The sequence below is a fragment of the Alosa pseudoharengus genome, unplaced genomic scaffold (genome assembly GCF_046254945.1).
Source record: "Alosa pseudoharengus isolate Yale_2024_CS ecotype anadromous, Long Island Sound unplaced genomic scaffold, YU_APseudo_1.1 YU_APseudo_1.1_scf_1, whole genome shotgun sequence".
NCBI lineage: Eukaryota > Metazoa > Chordata > Actinopteri > Clupeiformes > Clupeidae > Alosa > Alosa pseudoharengus.
This window is the reverse complement of record NW_027468564.1, coordinates 30,052,578-30,059,742: the sequence shown is the minus strand read 5'-3', so window position 1 is coordinate 30,059,742 and position 7,165 is coordinate 30,052,578. Positions and strand designations below refer to the sequence as shown.

The 7,165-nt window shown below is 39.9% G+C and overlaps 1 long non-coding RNA gene across 1 annotated transcript; it reads right to left on the bottom strand.

Annotated features, from left to right (window-relative positions):
• Window positions 1–2,493: 2,493 nt before the first annotated feature.
• LOC143132746 (uncharacterized) lies at window positions 2,494–6,796 on the bottom strand. Its single transcript, XR_012988359.1, has 3 exons — window positions 6,704–6,796; window positions 6,491–6,543; window positions 2,494–3,542 (listed from the first exon to the last, which is right to left on the bottom strand). It is a non-coding gene; the product is annotated as an uncharacterized LOC143132746 (long non-coding RNA).
• Between the last annotated feature and the right edge of the window lie 369 nt (window positions 6,797–7,165).

Sequence of the window (7,165 nt, the reverse complement as noted above, 5' to 3'; positions counted from 1 at the left end):
GGACAGCAAAGCCTGATGAAACACAATTGCATTGATTATTGTCTCAGAAAAGTCTTTTTTGTCTCACAAGAAACTATTTGTTTCCATCCTTAATACCAATGACGTCACTGAGTAAGGGAGTTATGCTGATTGTATGATGATAATAACACTAATGACACAGGTAGCAGCAACACATAGCAACCCACTCTCTTGTGGCCTGGTGGCGCTCCTAAAGGTGCCAGTCTATAGGCCTCCAGAGTCTGAGGGGGAGGGGAGGGTCACTGTTGCCTCAGGGGACTTCCAGTGGTGAAGAGGGGCAAGTGAAGTCACTCTGATGGGCAGATAGAGGTTTTGTGGTTCTGTGTGTGTTCACAGGAAATGACATTGAATGCTAACATGCTTATGACTAATCTGACTGAGCAACAGTATTTATGTTTAGCCTTAGATGACCCTCAGACAGTGGAGAGTGTGGAGACCTGTTGTAAAATGCTACAGCACATGTACGTATGGCATCTCCCTGCAGACCACGCACTGTGGCTTTGGGCAGTCTGTCTCCCAATCCACGTGAAGCCTATATGCCTCATCATACTTTTGTTTTCTTCGCGCAGTCTTTTCTGTCTCGTTCTTTCTTTTATCCCCTGCGCTCCATCTCCACCTTCATTAGTCCCCCATTATGTCCCTCATTCCATCGTTACCTGTGTCCTGCTCTGTTTCTCTCGCTTCTCCTCTTCGATCGCTTTAATTAGGCCTTTTGGACAGTGTCCCTGTTTTTAGCCAGTTTTCCATGTTTACGCAGCCTTCTACCTAGCCTGTACTTCAACGAAACTAATGCGCCAGATATTCTGGCTGCCCACAGGAAATCACTTGTATTGTGTGTAGCTTCTTTTTTTAATGAAAACATAGCCTATTATAGAGTTTACAAATGATTTTGCTGAAGAAACTGGAATCCATGCATTTTCACTGAATTATTTCTGGAATCTGATCCCTTATACCTGTTCATTCTTACTCATCGCTCGACTTATCGTGACTAAATTCAAGATGGCTGCAAACGCTAAACTTCGTGAAGATACTGTCTCTATAAATCGTCTTGTAAGTAAACTACCAGTGCTTTTTCAAAGTTCTCAATGTCTCGTTTTAAATGTCAGGGCCCTCGGAAGTCTACCAATGAAGTGTGGAGATACATTGAGCCTCGTAAATGGTGTAAAACAGTGATTTATTTGCATGGCTAGCCCGATGCCGAAGCACCACCATTGAAAAAGCTGTTGGTAGCATCGGCTAACTAGCGCCAGATTTTGGAGTGCAGGGGACAAGCCGAGATGGGCTATGAGACATACGTTCACACTCGGTATCATGTTTCAATACACTTTAGGTCAATATCACACCGGAATTCTCCTTTAACTGTAACAGTTCAACACAAGCAAAACATTGCGAGCTCAATGCACGTGTGAGTTGTTACGGGAACATACACAGACACCAATTTTAGGAAAAGGGCTGTTGACTGGTCTTCAGCTATTTTGCTACGGTTTATTACACATCCAGAAGAATACATTTGAGTCGTTATAGGCTCTGGCTTATTATGGAGCATAATAGGGCCAAAGTTATGATCCAAAAAATTATCAGGGACGAAAAATCCGAGGGGGCACGTGCCCCCTTAACTTCAATGGGCATGACGCCACTGTTGATCAGCTACCGTGGGCCTACTGTCACATGCTTGTCACATGTCCACAGAAGTTAACTTGGACCAGGAAATGTAATCAAATGTCATATCTTGATTGATTCACTCTAATGGTCTCACTACAACAATTATCTCAGTTTCATCAACAACTCACCATGTAATCCCTATCAATCACAATCTAGGTAGCCTATTTCAGGGAAGTTCACACAATGTTTGAGGAGCCATTCTGTAGTCAGAACTCCTGCACCACTTTAGTGTGTAGCCATCATCCTCTGAGCTGTTCATTCTCTGATTGTTTCATATGATATCCTAAATATTCGTTTAACCTGTTTTCGTAACATTCATATTATTCATTTAGATGTACTTGTAAAATGTGTTGGATGAGTAACATGTACCTGACAAATAAATTGCTCTGAGCTGCGCTTCTTTAGATATCCTCCAGTTTATGGTGTGCCACTAGGATTACCATTCTACGCCGTAGGGGCTAATGGGTTGGAAGTGGCACGCTACCAGAAGAAATTACCATTGTAATGTATTTTTATTTTCAGATGAGCATAATGATTCAGGTCAGCACTGTAGCCTCTGACCAACTTTCATACTAGGATCATTACTGACTGTGGGAGTTCTGACTACAGAATGGTTACTCAAATGTTTAAGTAACACTACAAATAAAAAACAAAAGTATTACTCAATAAAGAGCTCTCTTTGTTTACTTATATAAGATTATTTGACAAACGTGGAGACTTTACCTTCTTTTTTGTGAACTTCTTTATTAAAAGTTCAGAAAAAACATTATATATGTACTATACAAACAAAAAAAACATTGAGCTGTCATCACATTAAGAATGGAAGGTTAACAGTTGCACACCACATTCTATACATGACAGACAAAAGAGGGTGTTGTTAGGCATGACACACACACTTGAGTGGCTCATTGCTTTTCTAAAACATACATATCTGCCAAGATTTTATAAAATAAAGGCACAGCATTTATAAATGTAATGTAACATGGATTTTCAACAAATGTATTCGTCATTCTGAAAAAAAAACAGCATTTAACTCAAATAAGTCACCAAAATAAAAAAACAAAAAGGAAAATTTTGAATCTTACTTCATCCAATGTTACGATTTCTGTACTTGAAATGTATGCAAAATATTGCATGTTTCATTAGATAATGGAACATTTACATATGTTTACATCATATTTCAGAAAACTCCCAATACAAAAAAATAGTGACATAATATAAATAATCAGCTGTGGAAGTTTTGTGGGGATATTAGTTAAGAATTGTAGCCTATTCACCTGTAATATACCCCTTCTTAAGCATATAATAGACATAGACAGGGTGATAATACACAAAAAGCTACTACCAATGCAATGCTATGACTTATTTTCTAACTCTAGGGTGGTGTACCTTGTCAAAAATCATTATGAAACTTATTCCCCTCAGATGGTACCGACGACCCCTCTGGCTCAAGGATTATTCGGAATTAAAAGGTTCTATTTGTGTTCAGAACAGTTCTTCATTTTGGTTTACAATTCCATTCCTACTGTTACACTGATAAGTGGAACAAACCACTTTAGATATAATGTCAAAACATAGCCTATATACAACCTCAAGAAATGCCTCACATCATCTTTCAAGTTCACACAGAATAAGACTCTATCAATAACTGAATTTGGACAAAAATGTCAAATAGAACCTTTAAACACTAAGGGGAAATGGTGGTATCACCTTCTTGGGTTTGTGGGCAATCCAGCAGTTGAATAGGTGGGGTCATCAGGAAGGATTGTGGGTAACTGGGTCATGACATAACATGAGTTGAGTATGGGAGGAGTCTGACTGGTATCTATAATCTCATCATACACGTGGGCAGTGACAGAAATCTGTTGGTGGGGGGAAAAGGACCAAAAGATTAAGGGCTCTATCTTGCACACCAGCGCAATTGACTTAGTATACTCGCGCTTTTGTCCTTCCTATTTTGCAGTCAGCGCATATTGGAATTTTCCCTCCACAGGTACATGTGCGCCCACGGGGCGTTTCAGCGAAAAGAGGGGGCGTGTTCCGGCGCAAACGGTCCCTGTTGATATTTTGCAGTTTCAGAAAACAATTCCGGCACAGTCAGTGGCGCAAATTCAGATGCTTTTTTAAGGGTGCATGCATGGCCACAGGCCTGCAGAAATGAATGCTATGCACACCGATCTACAGACACCCTGTGCACAGATGGAAACATTCAAAGCCTTAATAATATTTGTCCGTTTCCGGGTTTTTTTCATGCATTGGTCAACTAAAAATGTAGTCGCCTATATAGTATATCTACATGCAATATCTTTACAACAACAACGCCTATCGACCTATTAATTTGGACAACTTTATACAGCCCTATAAAGGCTAAAGTTACCTTTAGTTTTGTTCCAATTTACTGTTGTGTATGGCTTTAAACATCGTGTGCGCTTTAACATCAGCCTATAAGCATTATTCCAGCTGCGCTAAGGTTTTGACAAGCACCACAATTTTGCCTACCTTGTTGTAGCCCATCTGAAATAACTCAAAATTTTGCTATGTTCCCTACATACTTTCGTTGTTTTCAAAAAACGTTTTATATCCATGATGGCCTTGAAGTCTTAAGTTTGTGAATTCGCTTATATAAGCTTATTGTAACGATTTGACAGCGACACACACAGTTGTCCAATCAAAAGGTTTATTAGCTGAGAACGAGAGCAGGGACACAGACACAGAACACAATACACACGGGGCCAGGTTAGTTACACACACACACTACACATACAGGGAAGGACACAAAAAGGATCACACACGAGGGAGAACTAAAAGGGAAACATGTCACAATAAAGACGCTAACTCTACACTTATAACTTAGGAGAAAATACAGACATAAAAATGTTCGCTCCTGCATCCCAGCATGCCCTGCATGGGAGAACGCTAACACTGTCTTGTGTGCCGACGTTACATTATTATGTGCTGTTAACCAGCAACCGTAGACAGTAAAAGAAAGCAGCAAGTAGCCTTCGCTACAATTTCTGTAGTTGCTGCGTCCATTCATTGTTATTCTCTCTCCTGCTCAAACAAAAGTTGTTGATGATAACGTGTTTACAAACTCTACATAAAATAAATATTGTAAATAGCCTACTGTCATGCAGTTAATGGGATACTGAGCAAAGTTGGAAAGTTAGGTCAACTTGGAAAGTGTTTCTCGTTGCCTGTTGGTAAGGTACAGCCGCAGCTTACACCTGCAGGAGCGCTTGGGCGCCTGTGTTGAGCAATGCACTTTGCTCCTCTCATCTATATGACGCAGTTCCCATTTCTCCAAACCATACATAATTAGAAGGACAAATACAAATTGCTACACGAGGGAAATCAGTGCGAGTGAGAACATTTCCATGAATCACGGATGTGTTGATGACATAAATTAGTAAATATTAGAAGACTTGAGACGTGATGTTGAACTGCATGCCGATGCCATTTAACCCAAATGCCACAGCAACAGCACGGGAGAGGAGAGCTTATCTGACAGATCTGCATTCTCTATAGTGAGGTAATATTAGATAACATTGCAAAAATATCAGCATGCATTCATAAGCTCGTGATTCAGTGAGAGTGATCCCAAAACATCGGAAAGTGACATTTCTGTATTACATTTTGTCAAGAGGAATAATCAGTAGCAAACTTTTCACAACTGACTATGGGCTGTATTTTGGACACCAGCGCATTGCGTAAAGCTCGTTTTCCAGCCGTGCAATGGGAAACATAATTAGAATATAGATATTACGAAATACTGTATCTCATGATGAGTAGTTATTCACCGTCATGTGCAAATTGGTAATGACGGTTAAAAGTGATTAGGGGAGAGGCGAGAGACACGTATGAAGCACAGCTGAAGACGCACTGTCACGAGATATAAGCAACTCCTCTGCAGGATAAATGTTGTTTTATTCAGTCATTTGAGCAATATTAGGGTAAGTGTTTATTTTTCCAGCCTATGCTTTCGATGGTAACCCATTGTCAGTCAATAGTGAAAGTAACTGCATAACTGTCTTCGTTGACTGACACCTTGGTGAAGTTAGTTTCACTTTGCCAATGAGTTCAAATAATAGACGAGTGCAAATGCGTGAAGGCTATGCTAGGTTTTAGTAAAGCATGGTTTAAGAATGACTATTCCATACGGTCTCGCAAGCAGCCTCCTTCAAATGCGCCGTTGAATGCCAAAATACCGATGCATTTATTTGACATATCGCGCTTTGCGCCGTTAAAGGGAATGACAGATGTCATTCTCATTGGTTTAAATGATGTTACGTCCCAAACACACCCATATGACTGATTAAAAAACCTAGGAACACCTTGTTGCGCCATGCGCTCCACGTTTGATAACGAAACCCCTCCCAATGTGAACTGGACATCCTACTAAATTTGAATAGACTTTTGACGAGTGACGATGCACTTTAGAATGTCGTGATAGAGCTCTATAGCACTGTGAACCATTCCTGGCTGCGCCTGGCAAATCCGCCATCATAATAGCAATCTGCTATGGAACAAGCGTGCCTGTTGTTAAAGGGAATGTGAGATGACGCTCTGATTGGTTTATTGCACCTTACGCCCAAACCACACCCATGAATAATGTAGCTGCTACAGACCACCCCATTTTAGATTTGCGTCGGGTGCAACAGTCAATTTTCCGCCGGTAAAATAGAAACAGCGCCCAAGATCCGCCCACAAAGCGATTTGCGCTAAGTCAATTGCGTTAATGTGCAAGATATAGCCCTAAAGGTTTAAACATGTTAGCTGCAATCTGTCATTATTGGGTGGTTACATTTGTTACCTGGTTGTTTTTATCAGTGATGGTTGATGGGCTGTCGGATGGGTGGGAATGCTCTGTAGAACACAGTAGAAAATAGCATTGTTTGTGTGTATTTGTGTGCAGGTGAGTATGTGTGAATACAATGAATGAGTGTAACTGAGTGAGTATATGTGTGTTAGCATTGTTGCTAACCGTTTGACCTCTTGATGAGTTTAGTGTTTGAGTGTCACTGACCTCTTGTCCTCTGTGTCCTGCAGATGATGATGATAACTATGATCACCAGCAGCAGAGCTACAGCAGTCAGACCGGCCTGGACAATCACACTCTTACCTACACTGTAAAAAAAATTCCGTTGTTTTTACAAAAAAAAACTGGCAGCTGTGGTTGCCAGAATAATTTTGTAAAAAATACAGTACAAATGTAAACAACTTTACAGAACAACTTGTAATTTTTACTGGGATTCAATGTACAATAACCGATAACTAAATGTACATTTTTCTGGTATTCAATGTACAATGAACAATACATAAATGTTAATTTTACTGATATTCAATGTGCAATAAACAGTGAATTCATCTAAATCTTACCAGGATTCAATTTACAATAAGCAATTTTAGGATGTTAAATTTACAAGTTGTTCTGTAATATTGTTTACATTTGTACTGTATTTTTTACAGGATTATTCTGGCAACCACA